General features: G+C 44.4%; 1 protein-coding gene across 3 annotated transcripts in view; it reads left to right on the top strand.

Annotated features, from left to right (window-relative positions):
- Nucleotides 1–16,384: 16,384 nt before the first annotated feature.
- The window catches only part of LOC116937857 (uncharacterized), a 37,324-nt gene continuing 35,202 nt past the window's right edge, over nucleotides 16,385–18,506 (top strand). Inside the window, exon 1 of one of the 3 annotated variants that reach the window (XM_076054588.1) lies at nucleotides 16,385–17,001. The gene's annotated coding sequence lies outside the window, so the exon portion shown is untranslated. Of the gene's footprint in view, nucleotides 17,013–18,506 lie in introns of all 3 variants that reach the window. The other 2 variants (XM_076054587.1, XM_076054589.1) reach the window with 2 other exon arrangements.

Genomic DNA, 18,506 nt, shown 5'->3' with positions numbered 1-18,506 from the left:
TGCAGGGATGAATATTTTTGGTGCTTTCGGTTAAAGTCGCCACCACGTAGAAGGGAAACGCCGTGAGAATTTTATTGTTTGATATTTTTTTTTTTAATTTGTTTCCCTTCTACGTGACTTTACCGACAGAACCGAGAATATCAACCGGTTTACTCTACAAGTTACAAAATTTTTGTTTTTCAATATTTAATCAATCTTAATTCGAAGCTTTCGTGACTGCAGGAAGGGAGTCCATGCTATTTGGTAACTTTCAGTAAAGTCACTTTAATATGTAAGTATTTTGTTGTTTTTCACATACTGTGTACATTCAGGGCCTCTTTACAATGCCGTACGCCGCAGCAGATCCCCGCCCTCGGCTTCGTCCCCTTGGGGCCGAGCGATGGAACGCCTCGACGTCGGAATGATCCGCTGGTGGATTGCAGCCCCTTGGCCCTAGTTCACAGGCAGCAAACACCGCCACCACCACCACCGCCACCACCACCACCACCACCGCCACCACCACCGCCACCGCCACCACCACCGCCACCACCGCCACCACCACCACCACCACCACCGCCACCACCGCCACCACCGCCACCACCGCCACCACCACCGCCACCACCACCACCGCCACCACCGCCACCACCCCAGCGACACCACCGCCACCGACACCACCGCCACCACCGCCACCGCCACCACTGCCCCCACTGACACCACCACCACCGCCACCACCACCACCCCCACCGACACCACTGACACCACAACCACCACCACCGCCACCACCGCCACCACCGCCACCACCACCACCGCCACCACCACCGCCACAACCGCCACCACCACCACCACCACCACCCCCACCGACACCACTGACACCACAACCACCACCACCGCCACCACCGCCACCACCGCCACCACCACCACCGCCACCACCACCGCCACAACCGCCACCGACACCCCACCGACACCCCACCGCTACCCCAACTCGCTCGCGCGCGTCGAAAATTCATCAGCGCCTCATCACGCCACGTGCACCGCTCCCGCTAATTGACCAATCAGCGGTCACGGCACTCTGGGTGGGTGGGTGGGTGTGCGAGTGGGGGTGGGGGGGCGACACGTGACGCGCCCCCAAGCAATATTTTACCGAACAAATGAACGCCTTGGAAAACTTCGACTTGAAGCTTCCGTGACTGCAAGGATTCACCTCCTTTGGTTCTTTCGGTAAAGTCACCGCCGCGAAGAATGAGAATAAAAGAACACATCAATAAAATAACGCGATTAAAAATGTTTGATTTAAAGCTTTATTGTTTTGTGTATATATATTTTATTATTTTATTGTTTCCCTTCAACGTGACTTTACCGAAAGAGCTAAGAATACAGTAAAAATTCTCACGACGTTTCGGCCACAACACAAGCGGCCTTCACCAGGGCTGTCCTCGAGGCAGTCTCGCGCCTTCGCCTGATGAAGGCCGCTTGCGTTGTGGCCGAAACTTCGTGAGAATTTTATCGTGCGTTATTTTATCAATTTATTATTTTGTTCTCATTCCACGCGGTGGTGACTTCACCGAAAGAACCAAAGGAGATGAATCCTTGCAGTCACGACAGCTTCAAATCAAAATGTAACACGATAAAATTCTCACGACGTTTCGGCCACGACACAAGCGGCCTTCACCAGGGCTGTCCTCGAGGCAGTCTCGTCCCTTCGCCTGATGAAGGCCGCTTGCGTTGTGGCCGAAACGTCGTGAGAATTTTATCGCGCGTTATTTTATCAATTTATTATTTTGTTCTCATTCCACGCGGCGGTGACTTCACCGAAAGAACCCAAGGAGATGAATCCTTGCAGTCACGACAGCTTCAAATCAAAATGTAACACGATAAAATTCTCACGACGTTTCGGCCACAACACAAGCAGCCTTCATCAGGTGGAGGACAGCGCTCCAGACAGTCTCGTCCCTTCGCCTGATGAAGGCCGCTTGCGTTGTGGCCAAAACATCGTGAGAATTTTATTGTGCATTATTTTATTTGATTCATTTATTATTTTATTCTCATTCCACGCGGCGGTTACTTCACCGAAAGAACCAAAGGAGGTGGAACGCCTTGGAAAACGTTTTTTTTGTTTTCAAACAGCGAAAAAAACCACGACGCTTTCATATATATTAGAAAAAAAGTTCCTTTAACCCGCGGTCGAGACGGACGTAGATGTCGCCTGCCGTTCGTGCGCCAGACGACTCCGAAGTTTGGCGGACCGCGGAGTTTTTGGACCGGCGCGCAAAAATACATTCATGAAAAATTAGTAAGCCGTACATGCGCAAATTATAATTGCTCGAAAGGAGGCGATTGATTGACGAATTGACGCCGATTTTCACGCAGGCATGCACCGTCACCGGATGGATCTGAGTTGCGTGCACAAAAATTTCGGGTTGATTGTACAACGAGCACAAATCAGATTTGAGACACGGCAGAAGGAAGGAATTCTTCCTTTAACACGGCCACAGCGTCGTAACAGTGATCAGCCACGGCAGAAGGAATTCTTCTGCCGTGGCTGATCACTGTTACGACGCTGTGGGCGATCACGATTTTAATTTTCTCCGATACCAAGGTTCTTTGCAAACCCACGGGTGTTTTTCATCAGAGATTTGTCCGCGAGGCAATTCGGATCCACAAGCGCAGGCGCAATTTCAACCGAGAGGATGGTTTCAAATTAAGCAACCATTGGAAAGGCGTTCTAAATCGAACCAATCGTTAAGCTAATTTTCAATGGTACGGTATATTTTTTTCGAGCAGCGGTGTAACCCCAAACTTTCGCAGCTCTTAAAAAAATTCCCTTTTCACACCACCAATAGGTGAACTCCCCCTCTCGCCAACTGGCATGTTCACCCGCACGTACACCGCCTCTACACCGTTCATCGTGCTAAGTCGGCCAATCAAATGCTAATTTTTTATGCTAATTGCTTTGTCAAGGCACCTTAATTACTCGCACACAGCTTAAAGGTCCGCGGTCTGAGCGTGGCTGTGTCTCACTCCAGCGGTGTCCTCTGGACAGCCCGGTCCCTTCGCCTGATGAAGGCCGCTTGTGTTTGCGGCCGAAACGTCGTGAGAATATTATTGTGATATTTTATTTTATCAATGTATTATTTTGTTCTCATTCTACGTGGTGACTTTACCGAATTGAACCAAAGAGTAGAGATGTTAACTACCTCGCCTGGTATGTAACGTCATTCGCGGGCCATGCAAAATAATCAACTTTAAAAAAAGAATGCGCCCGTTGTATTTGGTCAAACATTTCATTAACTCGCCCCCATAACGTGACGGGATGGAACTGCCTCTCATTGGCGAGGAGCGTGGTGATGACGTTAGCTGGTATTGATGATGTTAGCTGGTATTGATGATGTTAGCTGGATATTGATGATGTTAGCTGGGTATTGATGATGTTAGCGGGACATTGATGATGTTAGCCGGGTATTGATGATGTTAGCGGAGTATTGATGATGTTAGCTGGTATTGATGATGTTAGCCGGGTATTGATGATGTTAGCCGGGTATTGATTATGTTAGCTGGTATTGATGATGTTAGCTGGTATTGATAATGTTAGCTGGTATTGATGTTAGCTGGTGGTGATGATGTTAGCTGGTATTGATGATGTTAGCCGGGTATTGATGATGTTAGCCGGGTATTGATGATGTTAGCCGGGTATTGATGATGTTAGCCGGGTATTGATGATGTTAGCTGGGTATTGATGATGTTAGCCGGGTATTGATGATGTTAGCCGGGTATTGATGATGTTACCTGGGTATTGATGATGTTAGCTGGCTATTGATGATGTTAGCCGGGTATTGATGATGTTAGCTGGTATTGACGATGTTAGCCGGGTATTGATGATGTTAGCTGGTATTGATGATGTTAGCCGGGTATTGATGATGTTAGCTGGTATTGATGATGTTAGCCGGGTATTGATGATGTTAGCTGGGTATTGATGATGTTAGCCGGGTATTGATGATGTTAGCTGGTATTGATGATGTTAGCCAGGTATTGATGATGTTAGCCAGGTATTGATGATGTTAGCTGGTATTGATGATGTTAGCCAGGTATTGATGATGTTAGCTGGTATTGATGATGTTAGCTGGTATTGATAATGTTAGCTGGTATTGATGTTAGCTGGTGGTGATGATGTTAGCTGGTATTGATGATGTTAGCCGGGTATTGATGATGTTAGCCGGGTATTGATGATGTTAGCCGGGTATTGATGATGTTAGCCGGGTATTGATGATGTTAGCCGGGTATTGATGATGTTAGCCGGGCATTGATGATGTTAGCCGGGTATTGATGATGTTACCTGGGTATTGATGATGTTAGCTGGCTATTGATGATGTTAGCCGGGTATTGATGATGTTAGCCGGGTATTGATGATGTTAGCGGGGTATTGATGATGTTAGCTGGGTATTGATGATGTTAGCTGGTATTGATGATGTTAGCTGGGTATTGATGATGTTAGCTGGGTATTGATGATGTTAGCGGAGTATTGATGATGTTAGCTGGTATTGATGATGTTAGCCGGCTATTGACAATGTTAGCCGGTGTTGATGATATTAGCTGGTATTGATGATGTTAGCTGGTTATTGATGATGTTAGCTGGTTATTGATGATGTTAGCCGGGTATTGATGATGTTAGCTGGTATTGGTGATGTTAGCTAGTATTGATGATGTTAGCCGGTTATTGATGATGTTAGCTGGTATTGACGATGTTAGTTGGTATTGATGATGCTAGCTGGTATTGATGTTAGCTGGGTATTGATGATGTTAGCCGGGTATTGATGATGTTAGCTGGTATTGATGATGTTAGCCGGGTATTGATGATGTTAGCTGGGTATTGATGATGTTAGCTGGTATTGATGATGTTAGCCAGGTATTGATGATGTTAGCTGGTATTGATGATGTTAGCTGGTATTGATAATGTTAGCTGGTATTGATGTTAGCTGGTGGTGATGATGTTAGCTGGTATTGATGATGTTAGCCGGGTATTGATGATGTTAGCTGGGTATTGATGATGTTAGCCGGGTATTGATGATGTTAGCCGGGTATTGATGATGTTGGCTGGGTATTGATGATGTTAGCCGGGTATTGATGATGTTAGTCGGGTATTGATGATGTTACCTGGGTATTGATGATGTTAGCTGGCTATTGATGATGTTAGCCGGGTATTGATGATGTTAGCCGGGTATTGATGATGTTAGCGGGGTATTGATGATGTTAGCTGGGTATTGATGATGTTAGCCGGCTATTGACAATGTTAGCCGGTGTTGATGATATTAGCTGGTATTGATGATGTTAGCTGGTTATTGATGATGTTAGCTGGTTATTGATGATGTTAGCCGGGTATTGATGATGTTAGCTGGTATTGGTGATGTTAGCTGGTATTGATGATGTTAGCCGGTTATTGATGATGTTAACTGGTATTGACGATGTTAGTTGGTATTGATGATGCTAGCTGGTATTGATGTTAGCTGGGTATTGATGATGTTAGCCGGGTATTGATGATGTTAGCTGGTATTGATGTTAGCTGGTATTGATGATGTTAGCCGGGTATTGATGATGTTAGCCAGGTATTGATGATGTTAGCTGGTATTGACGATGTTAGCTGGTATTGATGATGTTAGCCGGGTATTGATGATGTTAGCCAGGTATTGATGATGTTAGCTGGTATTGATGATGTTAGCCAGGTATTGATGATGTTAGCTGGTATTGATGATGTTAGCTGGTATTGATAATGTTAGCTGGTATTGATGTTAGCTGGTGTTGATGATGTTAGCTGGTATTGATGATGTTAGCCGGGTATTGATGATGTTACCTGGTTATTGATGATGTTAGCTGGCTATTGATGATGTTAGCCGGGTATTGATGATGTTAGCCGGGTATTGATGATGTTAGCGGGGTATTGATGATGTTAGCTGGGTATTGATGATGTTAGCGGGGTATTGATGATGTTAGCTGGTATTGATGATGTTAGCCGGGTATTGATGATGTTAGCTGGTATTGATGATGTTAGCCGGCTATTGACAATGTTAGCCGGTGTTGATGATATTAGCTGGTATTGATGATGTTAGCTGGTTATTGATGATGTTAGCTGGTTATTGATGATGTTAGCCGGGTATTGATGATGTTAGCGGAGTATTGATGATGTTAGCTGGTATTGATGATGTTAGCTGGGTATTGATGATGTTAGCGGAGTATTGATGATGTTAGCTGGTATTGATGATGTTAGCCGGCTATTGACAATGTTAGCCGGTGTTGATGATATTAGCTGGTATTGATGATGTTAGCTGGTTATTGATGATGTTAGCTGGTTATTGATGATGTTAGCCGGGTATTGATGATGTTAGCTGGTATTGGTGATGTTAGCTGGTATTGATGATGTTAGCCAGTTATTGATGATGTTAGCTGGTATTGACGATGTTAGTTGGTATTGATGATGCTAGCTGGTATTGATGTTAGCTGGGTATTGATGATGTTAGCCGGGTATTGATGATGTTAGCTGGTATTGATGTTAGCTGGTATTGATGATGTTAGCCGGGTATTGATGATGTTAGCCGGGTATTGATGATGTTAGCTGGTATTGATGATGTTAGCCAGGTATTGATGATGTTAGCTGGTATTGATGATGTTAGCTGGTATTGATAATGTTAGCTGGTATTGATGTTAGCTGGTGGTGATGATGTTAGCCGGGTATTGATGATGTTAGCCGGGTATTGATGATGTTAGCCGGGTATTGATGATGTTAGCCGGGTATTGATGATGTTAGCTGGGTATTGATGATGTTAGCCGGGTATTGATGATGTTAGTCGGGTATTGATGATGTTACCTGGGTATTGATGATGTTAGCTGGCTATTGATGATGTTAGCCGGGTATTGATGATGTTAGCCGGGTATTGATGATGTTAGCGGGGTATTGATGATGTTAACTGGGTATTGATGATGTTAGCGGGGTATTGATGATGTTAGCTGGTATTGATGATGTTAGCCGGGTATTGACAATGTTAGCCGGTGTTGATGATATTAGCTGGTATTGATGATGTTAGCTGGTTATTGATGATGTTAGCTGGTTATTGATGATGTTAGCCGGGTATTGATGATGTTAGCTGGTATTGGTGATGTTAGCTGGTATTGATGATGTTAGCGGAGTATTGATGATGTTAGCTGGTATTGATGATGTTAGCTGGGTATTGATGATGTTAGCGGAGTATTGATGATGTTAGCTGGTATTGATGATGTTAGCCGGCTATTGACAATGTTAGCCGGTGTTGATGATATTAGCTGGTATTGATGATGTTAGCTGGTTATTGATGATGTTAGCTGGTTATTGATGATGTTAGCCGGGTATTGATGATGTTAGCTGGTATTGGTGATGTTAGCTGGTATTGATGATGTTTGCCAGTTATTGATGATGTTAGCTGGTATTGACGATGTTAGTTGGTATTGATGATGCTAGCTGGTATTGATGTTAGCTGGGTATTGATGATGTTAGCCGGGTATTGATGATGTTAGCTGGTATTGATGTTAGCTGGTATTGATGATGTTAGCCGGGTATTGATGATGTTAGCCGGGTATTGATGATGTTAGCTGGTATTGATGATGTTAGCCAGGTATTGATGATGTTAGCTGGTATTGATGATGTTAGCTGGTATTGATAATGTTAGCTGGTATTGATGTTAGCTGGTGGTGATGATGTTAGCTGGTATTGATGATGTTAGCCGGGTATTGATGATGTTAGCCGGGTATTGATGATGTTAGCCGGGTATTGATGATGTTAGCCGGGTATTGATGATGTTAGCTGGGTATTGATGATGTTAGCCGGGTATTGATGATGTTAGTCGGGTATTGATGATGTTACCTGGGTATTGATGATGTTAGCTGGCTATTGATGATGTTAGCCGGGTATTGATGATGTTAGCCGGGTATTGATGATGTTAGCGGGGTATTGATGATGTTAGCTGGGTATTGATGATGTTAGCGGGGTATTGATGATGTTAGCTGGTATTGATGATGTTAGCCGGGTATTGACAATGTTAGCCGGTGTTGATGATATTAGCTGGTATTGATGATGTTAGCTGGTTATTGATGATGTTAGCTGGTTATTGATGATGTTAGCCGGGTATTGATGATGTTAGCTGGTATTGGTGATGTTAGCTGGTATTGATGATGTTAGCCGGTTATTGATGATGTTAGCTGGTATTGACGATGTTAGTTGGTATTGATGATGCTAGCTGGTATTGATGTTAGCTGGGTATTGATGATGTTAGCCGGGTATTGATGATGTTAGCTGGTATTGATGTTTGCTGGTATTGATGATGTTAGCCGGGTATTGATGACGTTAGCCGGGTATTGATGATGTTAGCTGGTATTGACGATGTTAGCTGGTATTGATGATGTTAGCCGGGTATTGATGATGTTAGCCGGGTATTGATGATGTTAGCTGGTATTGATGATGTTAGCCAGGTATTGATGATGTTAGCTGGTATTGATGATGTTAGCTGGTATTTATAATGTTAGCTGGTATTGATGTTAGCTGGTGTTGATGATGTTAGCTGGTATTGATGATGTTAGCCGGGTATTGATGATGTTAGCCGGGTATTGATGATGTTAGCTGGGTATTGATGATGTTATCCGGGTATTGATGATGTTAGCTGGGTATTGATGATGTTAGCGGGGTATTGATGATGTTAGCCGGGTATTGATGATGTTAGCCGGGTATTGATGATGTTACCTGGGTATTGATGATGTTAGCTGGCTATTGATGATGTTAGCCGGGTATTGATGATGTTAGCCGGGTATTGATGATGTTAGCAGGGTATTGATGATGTTAGCAGGGTATTGATGATGTTAGCTGGTATTGATGATGTTAGCCGGGTATTGATGATGTTAGCTGGGTATTGATGATGTTAGCGGAGTATTGATGATGTTAGCTGGTATTGATGATGTTAGCCGGCTATTGACGATGTTAGCCGGTGTTGATGATATTAGCTGGTATTGATGATGTTAGCTGGTTATTGATGATGTTAGCTGGTTATTGATGATGTTAGCCTGGTATTGATGATGTTAGCTGGTATTGGTGATGTTAGCTGGTATTGATGATGTTAGCCAGTTATTGATGATGTTAGCTGGTATTGACGATGTTAGCTGGTATTGATGATGCTAGCTGGTATTGATGTTAGCTGGGTATTGATGATGTTAGCCGGGTATTGATGATGTTAGCTGGTATTGATGATGTTAGCTGGTATTGATGATGTTAGCGGGGTATTGATGATGTTAGCTGGTATTGATGATGTTAGCTGGTATTGATGATGTTAGCTAGTATTGATAATGTTAGCTGGTATTGATGTTAGCTGGTGTTGATGATGTTAGCTGGTATTGATGATGTTAGCCGGGTATTGATGATGTTACCTGGTTATTGATGATGTTAGCTGGCTATTGATGATGTTAGCCGGGTATTGATGATGTTAGCCGGGTATTGATGATGTTAGCGGGGTATTGATGATGTTAGCTGGGTATTGATGATGTTAGCGGGGTATTGATGATGTTAGCTGGTATTGATGATGTTAGCCGGGTATTGATGATGTTAGCTGGTATTGATGATGTTAGCCGGCTATTGACAATGTTAGCCGGTGTTGATGATATTAGCTGGTATTGATGATGTTAGCTGGTTATTGATGATGTTAGCCGGGTATTGATGATGTTAGCCGGGTATTGATGATGTTATCCGGGTATTGATGATGTTAGCCGGGTATTGATGATGTTAGCTGGGTATTGATGATGTTAGCCGGGTATTGATGATGTTAGTCGGGTATTGATGATGTTACCTGGGTATTGATGATGTTAGCTGGCTATTGATGATGTTAGCCGGGTATTGATGATGTTAGCCGGGTATTGATGATGTTAGCGGGGTATTGATGATGTTAGCTGGGTATTGATGATGTTAGCGGGGTATTGATGATGTTAGCTGGTATTGATGATGTTAGCCGGGTATTGACAATGTTAGCCGGTGTTGATGATATTAGCTGGTATTGATGATGTTAGCTGGTTATTGATGATGTTAGCTGGTTATTGATGATGTTAGCCGGGTATTGATGATGTTAGCTGGTATTGGTGATGTTAGCTGGTATTGATGATGTTAGCGGAGTATTGATGATGTTAGCTGGTATTGATGATGTTAGCTGGGTATTGATGATGTTAGCGGAGTATTGATGATGTTAGCTGGTATTGATGATGTTAGCCGGCTATTGACAATGTTAGCCGGTGTTGATGATATTAGCTGGTATTGATGATGTTAGCTGGTTATTGATGATGTTAGCTGGTTATTGATGATGTTAGCCGGGTATTGATGATGTTAGCTGGTATTGGTGATGTTAGCTGGTATTGATGATGTTAGCCAGTTATTGATGATGTTAGCTGGTATTGACGATGTTAGTTGGTATTGATGATGCTAGCTGGTATTGATGTTAGCTGGGTATTGATGATGTTAGCCGGGTATTGATGATGTTAGCTGGTATTGATGTTAGCTGGTATTGATGATGTTAGCCGGGTATTGATGATGTTAGCCGGGTATTGATGATGTTAGCTGGTATTGATGATGTTAGCCAGGTATTGATGATGTTAGCTGGTATTGATGATGTTAGCTGGTATTGATAATGTTAGCTGGTATTGATGTTAGCTGGTGGTGATGATGTTAGCTGGTATTGATGATGTTAGCCGGGTATTGATGATGTTAGCCGGGTATTGATGATGTTAGCCGGGTATTGATGATGTTAGCCGGGTATTGATGATGTTAGCTGGGTATTGATGATGTTAGCCGGGTATTGATGATGTTAGTCGGGTATTGATGATGTTACCTGGGTATTGATGATGTTAGCTGGCTATTGATGATGTTAGCCGGGTATTGATGATGTTAGCCGGGTATTGATGATGTTAGCGGGGTATTGATGATGTTAGCTGGGTATTGATGATGTTAGCGGGGTATTGATGATGTTAGCTGGTATTGATGATGTTAGCCGGGTATTGACAATGTTAGCCGGTGTTGATGATATTAGCTGGTATTGATGATGTTAGCTGGTTATTGATGATGTTAGCTGGTTATTGATGATGTTAGCCGGGTATTGATGATGTTAGCTGGTATTGGTGATGTTAGCTGGTATTGATGATGTTAGCCGGTTATTGATGATGTTAGCTGGTATTGACGATGTTAGTTGGTATTGATGATGCTAGCTGGTATTGATGTTAGCTGGGTATTGATGATGTTAGCCGGGTATTGATGATGTTAGCTGGTATTGATGTTTGCTGGTATTGATGATGTTAGCCGGGTATTGATGACGTTAGCCGGGTATTGATGATGTTAGCTGGTATTGACGATGTTAGCTGGTATTGATGATGTTAGCCGGGTATTGATGATGTTAGCCGGGTATTGATGATGTTAGCTGGTATTGATGATGTTAGCCAGGTATTGATGATGTTAGCTGGTATTGATGATGTTAGCTGGTATTTATAATGTTAGCTGGTATTGATGTTAGCTGGTGTTGATGATGTTAGCTGGTATTGATGATGTTAGCCGGGTATTGATGATGTTAGCCGGGTATTGATGATGTTAGCTGGGTATTGATGATGTTATCCGGGTATTGATGATGTTAGCTGGGTATTGATGATGTTAGCGGGGTATTGATGATGTTAGCCGGGTATTGATGATGTTAGCCGGGTATTGATGATGTTACCTGGGTATTGATGATGTTAGCTGGCTATTGATGATGTTAGCCGGGTATTGATGATGTTAGCCGGGTATTGATGATGTTAGCAGGGTATTGATGATGTTAGCAGGGTATTGATGATGTTAGCTGGTATTGATGATGTTAGCCAGGTATTGATGATGTTAGCTGGGTATTGATGATGTTAGCGGAGTATTGATGATGTTAGCTGGTATTGATGATGTTAGCCGGCTATTGACGATGTTAGCCGGTGTTGATGATATTAGCTGGTATTGATGATGTTAGCTGGTTATTGATGATGTTAGCTGGTTATTGATGATGTTAGCCTGGTATTGATGATGTTAGCTGGTATTGGTGATGTTAGCTGGTATTGATGATGTTAGCCGGTTATTGATGATGTTAGCTGGTATTGACGATGTTAGCTGGTATTGATGATGCTAGCTGGTATTGATGTTAGCTGGGTATTGATGATGTTAGCCGGGTATTGATGATGTTAGCTGGTATTGATGATGTTAGCTGGTATTGATGATGTTAGCGGGGTATTGATGATGTTAGCTGGTATTGATGATGTTAGCTGGTATTGATGATGTTAGATGGCTATTGATGATGTTAGCTGGCTATTGATGATGTTAGCCGGGTATTGATGATGTTAGCCGGGTATTGATGATGTTAGCAGGGTATTGATGATGTTAGCTGGTATTGATGATGTTAGCCGGGTATTGATGATGTTAGCTGGGTATTGATGATGTTAGCTGGTATTGATGATGTTAGCTGGTATTGATGATGTTAGCCAGCTATTGACGATGTTAGCCGGTGTTGATGATGTTAGCCGGGTATTGATGATGTTAGCTGGTATTGATGATGTTAGCTGGTATTAATGATGTTAGCTGGGTGTTGATGATGTTAGCTGGGTATTAATGATGTTAGCCGGTATTGATGATGTTAGCTGGGTATTGATGATGTTAGCTGGCTATTGATGATGTTAGCCGGGTATTGATGATGTTAGCTGGTATTCATGTTAGCTGGTGTTGATGATGTTAGCCGGGTATTGATGATGTTAGCCGGGTATTGATGATGTTAGCTGGGTATTGATGATGTTAGCTGGGTATTGATGACGTTAGCTGGGTATTGATGATGTTAGCTGGTTATTGATGTTAGCTGGTATTGATGATGTTAGCTGGTATTGATGTTAGCTGGTATTGATGATGTTAGCTGGTATTGATGTTAGCTGGTATTGATGATGTTAGCTGGTATTGATGATGTTAGCTGGTGTTGATGATGTTAGCCGGGTATTGATGATGTTAGCTGGTATTGATGATGTTAGCTGGTATTGATGTTAGCTGGTATTGATGATGTTAGATGGTATTGATGTTAGCTGGTATTGATGTTAGCCGGGTATTGATGATGTTAGCCAGGTATTGATGTTAGCTGGTATTGGTGATGTTAGCTGGTTTTGATGATGTTAGCTGGTATTGATGATGTTAGCCAGGTATTGATGATGTTAGCTGGTATTGATGATGTTAGCTGGTATTAATGTTAGCTGGTATTTATGATGTTAGCTGGTGTTGGTGATGTTAGCTGGTATTGACGATGTTAGCTGGTATTGATGATGTTAGCTGGTATTGATGATGTTAGCTGGCTATTGATGATGTTAGCTGGCTATTGATGATGTTAGCTGGTATTAATGATGTTAGCTGGCTATTGATGATGCTAGCTGGTATTGATGATGTTAGCTGGCTATTGATGATGTTAGCTGGCTATTGATGATGTTAGCCGGGTATTGATGATGTTAGCTGGTATTGACGATGTTAGCCGGGTATTGATGATGTTAGCCTGTATTGATGATGTTAGCTGGTGTTGATGATGTTAGCCGGGTATTGATGATGTTAGCTGGAATTGATGATGTTAGCTGGTATTGATGTTAGCTGGTATTGATGATGTTAGCTGGTATTGATGTTAGCCGGTATTGATGTTAGCCGAGTATTGATGATGTTAGCCAGGTATTGATGATGTTAGCCGAGTATTGATGATGTTAGCTGGTATTGATGTTAGCTGGTATTGATGTTAGCCAGGTATTGATGATGTTAGCTGGTATTGATGATGTTAGCTGGTATTTATGATGTTAGCTGGTATTAATGTTAGCTGGTATTGATGATGTTAGCTGGTGTTGGTGATGTTAGCTCGTATTGATGATGTTAGCTGGCTATTGATGATGTTAGCTGGCTATTGATGATGTTAGCCGGGTATTGATGATGTTAGCCGGGTATTGATGATGTTATCTGGTATTTATGATGTTAGCTGGCTATTGATGATGTTAGCTGGTATTGATGATGTTAGCTGGTATTGATGATGTTATCTGGTATTGACGATGTTAGCTGGTATTGATGATGTTAGCTGGTATTGATGATGTTAGCTGGTATTGATGATGTTAGCTGGTATTGATGATGTTAGCTGGTATTGATGATGTTATCTGGTATTGACGATGTTAGCTGGTATTGACGATGTTAGCTGGTATTGATGATGTTAGCTGGTATTGGTGATGTTAGCTGGTATTGGTGATGTTAGCTGGTATTGATGATGTTAGCCGGGTATTGATGATGTTAGCTGGCTATTGACGATGTTAGCTGATATTGACGATGTTAGCTGGTGTTGACGATGTTAGCTGGTATTGATGAAAATCCATGGAGAAAAAAATAATAAAAATATTCCTGAAAAAAGCACCGTTACACCACCAACGCTGTATGTAAAAAAATCCCAGTGGGATGCATGTCAAACAACAACCATAACCACAAAGACAACTTAGATTAAGGCCGTCAGTCTAACTCCGTACTACAAACACAAAAACAAACCATGGCCAAACCAGAAAAAAAAACGTTTTCCAAATCACCTTTAAAAAATAAAGCCATAATTGCAAACGTAACAGTGATCACAGGGACTGTGACCGAATCTGATCTAAGAAACCATGGGGGGCAAGTGTCTGTAGCCAACACGAGTGAAGTGGGTGTACAGCACCACCACGCCCGACCGCCTTTGTCTCCCCCCTCCCCCCTAATACCTACTCCTCCCCACAGAAGCGATGTTTACTCCGCACCACGTACTCGTGTTGAGACTGAGTCGACCTAGGGGAGAACCCGCTCCAGCGCTGTCCTCCAGACAGTCTCGTCCCTTCACCTGATGAAGGCCGCTTGCGTTGTGGCCGAAACGTCGTGAGAATTTTTAATGCGTTATTTTTTTATCAATTTATTATTTTATTCTCATTCTACGTGGTGGTGACTTTACCGAAAGAACCAAAGACGATGATGAGCGTGTTGTGTTTCGCTAAATTCTACTGTTTGATGAGTACTAGGTGCCTCGGTAAATGTATATGCTCTGACTTTAACATAGCTATTTCTGTGACCAGTCACAAGCTAATCACTCAGCTATTTCAATGCTAAATTCGATGCTAATTCCTTTGTCAAGGGGTACCTCTGCGGATGTGTATACTTTAACTTAGCTATTTCAATGAGCCATTTCAATGCTAAATTAGATGCTAATTCCTTTGTCAAGGCGCTTGGTCTTTTTATTCTCACAAAGCTTAAAGGTCGTGATCTAAGCGTGGCTTCTCCCACTCCAGCGCTGTCCTCCAGACAGTCTCGTCCCTTCACCTGATGAAGGCCGCTTGTGTTGTGGCCGAAACGTCGTGATTTTTTGTTATTTTATTTTCACCTACGTGGTGACTTTACCCAATAGAACCAAAGAGTATGAACCCAGAAGCGGTTCGCATATTTCGTCACCGGTGATGGCAGAACGCGAGTGGGGTAATCGAACCAGGCTGGGGTTAAACAACAACAACAACAACATCACCGCTCCCCGCAGCCACCCACCACCACCCAGCACCACCCAGCACCACCACCACCGGCAGGATCGGTTCAGATAATCGGATAATCGTCACACGGTTGGTGTTGCTGGCCGTGATCGGGGATCGAACTGTGGTGGCCCGGGTTTCCAGCGCAGCGCCGCGTTACCGCACGGGCACGCGCAGGACAAGCGCCGCGTGCGAATTATCCAATCGAATGCCATCCAATCACCCCCCCCCCCCCCGCCGCCGCCGCCTATCCCCTCATTGTTCTGTTGTCCCATTGTCTATTTAATTGGCTACCCACGTGGTCTCCACCCCCCCCCCCCCCACCTTTAATCCCAACCGGAGCGGCCCAGCCCAGTACCACGTGTTCCATCCCAATTACACGTGTCCCATCCCAAGATCACGTGGCCCATCCCAATACCACGTGCTCCCATCCCAATTACACGTGGTCCAGCCCAATACCACGTGGCCCATCCCAATTACACGTGTCCCAGTTCAATACCACGTGGCCCAGCCTAATACCACGTGTCCCATCCCAATTACACGTGTCCAATCCCAATACCACGTGTCCCATCCCAATTACACGTGTCCCATCCCAATTACACGTGTCCCATCCCAATACCACGTGTCCCATCCCAATACCACGTGCTCCCATCCCAATTACACGTGTCCCATCCCAATTACACGTGCTCCCAGCCCAATTACACGTGCTCCCATCCCAATACCACGTGCTCCCATCCCAATACCACGTGGCCCAGTCCAATACCACGTGTCCCAGCCTAATACCACGTGTCCCAGCCCAATACCACGTGGCCCAGCTCAATGCCAGGTGGCCCAGCCAAATACCACGTGGTCTAGCCCAATACCACGTGGCCCAGTCCAATACCACGTGTCACAGCCAAATACGACGTGGCTCAGTCCAATACCACGTGGGCCAGCCCAATTCGTTGTGAGCTCTCGGCAATAGCAGCAGCAGCTTCTCACCCACCCACCCACCCTCTTCCCTCGCTCGCCCGCCACTGGGTCCGGTAGTCGAACCCAGGTCCCTCTGCCGCTGCTATTACTGAGCTAAAGGGACTGGTGGTTCACTGGAGAGCGAGCGAGCGAGCGAGCTTAGAGGGTGGCAGCAGCAGCAGCAGCAGGCGCTGAAGAGTGGTTGCGGGCATTGTGTGAATGCCCCCGTTCGGCGGCTCCCGATCCAACTCGTCTTCGCGTCTCTTTCGTCGCTGACAAGCACACGGACGAAACTTCTCCCTCTCTCTCTCCCCCTCTTCCTCACTCGTCGCCTCGCACCTCCTCTGATCGTCGACTCTCTCCTCTATCCTTGCCTCGCCACTCAACCTCGACTCTCTCTCTCGCTCTGTCTCTCTGTCTCTCTCGCTTTCTCTTGCGCCTCCTCTCCCGAATCCCGTCCTCCTTGGCTGGCGACGACTTGGCAGGGTGAGAACGGGGTAAGAGCGATCCGTGTTGGGGCGATCCTCCTGGCACCATGGATGGAGTTTGTGTCGCTCGATGTGGTTGTCGTGCTTGCTTGCTGTTCATTTGTAATGTTGCTGTGGCTCCGGGTTAACGCTCCAACACGCCGGCGTGCAGATGTTGACTGCCTCGCCTGGTGTTCAGGAGGTCGTGGGTTCCACCACCACCGCCATCACGGTGGCTAGGAGATGTTGACTACCTCGCCTGGTGTACAGGAGGTCGTGGGTTCCACCACCACCATCATCACGGTGGCTATGAGATGTTGACTACCTCGCCTGGTGTACAGGAGGTCGTGGGTTCCACCACCACCATCATCATCACGGTGGCTAGATTACTACCTCACCTGGTGTACAGGAGGTCGTGGGTTCCACCACCACCACCATCACCATCATCACGGTGACTATGAGATGTTGACTACCTCGCCTGGTGTACAGGAGGTCGTGGGTTCCACCACCACCATCATCATCACGGTGGCTAGGAGATGTTGACTACCTCGACTGGTGTACAGGAGGTCGTGGGTTCCACCACCATTATCATCATCACGGTGGCTAGGAGATGTTGACTACCTCGCCTGGTGTACAGGAGGTCGTGGATTCCATCATCATCACGGTGGCTAGGAGATGTTGACTACCTCGCCTGGTGTACAGGAGGTCGTGGGTTCCACCACCACCATCATCATCATCACGGTGGCTAGGAGATGTTGACTACCTCGCCTGGTGTACAGGAGGTCGTGGGTAGAGACCCTAGAGTGATTGGATAACCAGTGGGCCGATGTTTTGAATACTCCTGGCAGGTGTATCTTACAGGCAGGTTATAAGAAATACATTCACAAAATCCCGGTATATATATTTTTTTACTTAACAAATCTCTTTAAAATTTTGATTTAAAAGCTTGTTTTATATTTGTGTTATTTCATTGTTTCCCTTCTACGTGAATATTATCGACAGCACCAAGAATATAAATCTCTTTTACAAGTGTGACTAAGGATATATATAATCTTAGCTCTTTCGGTAAAGTCACGTTGAAGGGAAACGATAAAATAATAAAATATATTATTTATATATTTCAATAAAATATATTTTATTATTTTATTGTTTCCCTTCAACGTGACTTTATATTTTATTATTTTATTGTTTCCCTTCAACGTGACTTTACCGAAAGAGCTAAGAATATATTTACTTAGTCACGAAAGCTTTAAATCAAAATGTAAGTGCGACTAAGATTATATATATACACACAAACACAAACAGCGAGGAGGAGATGGAGCAATTCACTCGTGGGACAGCAGCCATCTGTGGAGTGTTTACAACATCGTGAGAGATTGAAGGAATCAACGCAGCATTGGAGCGAGCGTAGCTGCTGATCGTGCTGATGGTGGATTAGTGAGGAGCTCATCCAGCAGTGGATAGGCCGTGGCCACTGATGGTGTGGGTTGGGGCGTGGTTCATCCAGCAGTGAATAGATCAGGG

This window comes from Petromyzon marinus, chromosome 66 (assembly GCF_048934315.1).
Source record: "Petromyzon marinus isolate PM22_M1 ecotype Great Lakes invasive population chromosome 66, UKy_Petmar_22M1.pri1.0, whole genome shotgun sequence".
NCBI classification, from domain to species: domain Eukaryota; kingdom Metazoa; phylum Chordata; class Hyperoartia; order Petromyzontiformes; family Petromyzontidae; genus Petromyzon; species Petromyzon marinus.
Note: the sequence above shows the minus strand (reverse complement) of the source record. Positions and strands in the feature narration are given on the sequence as shown.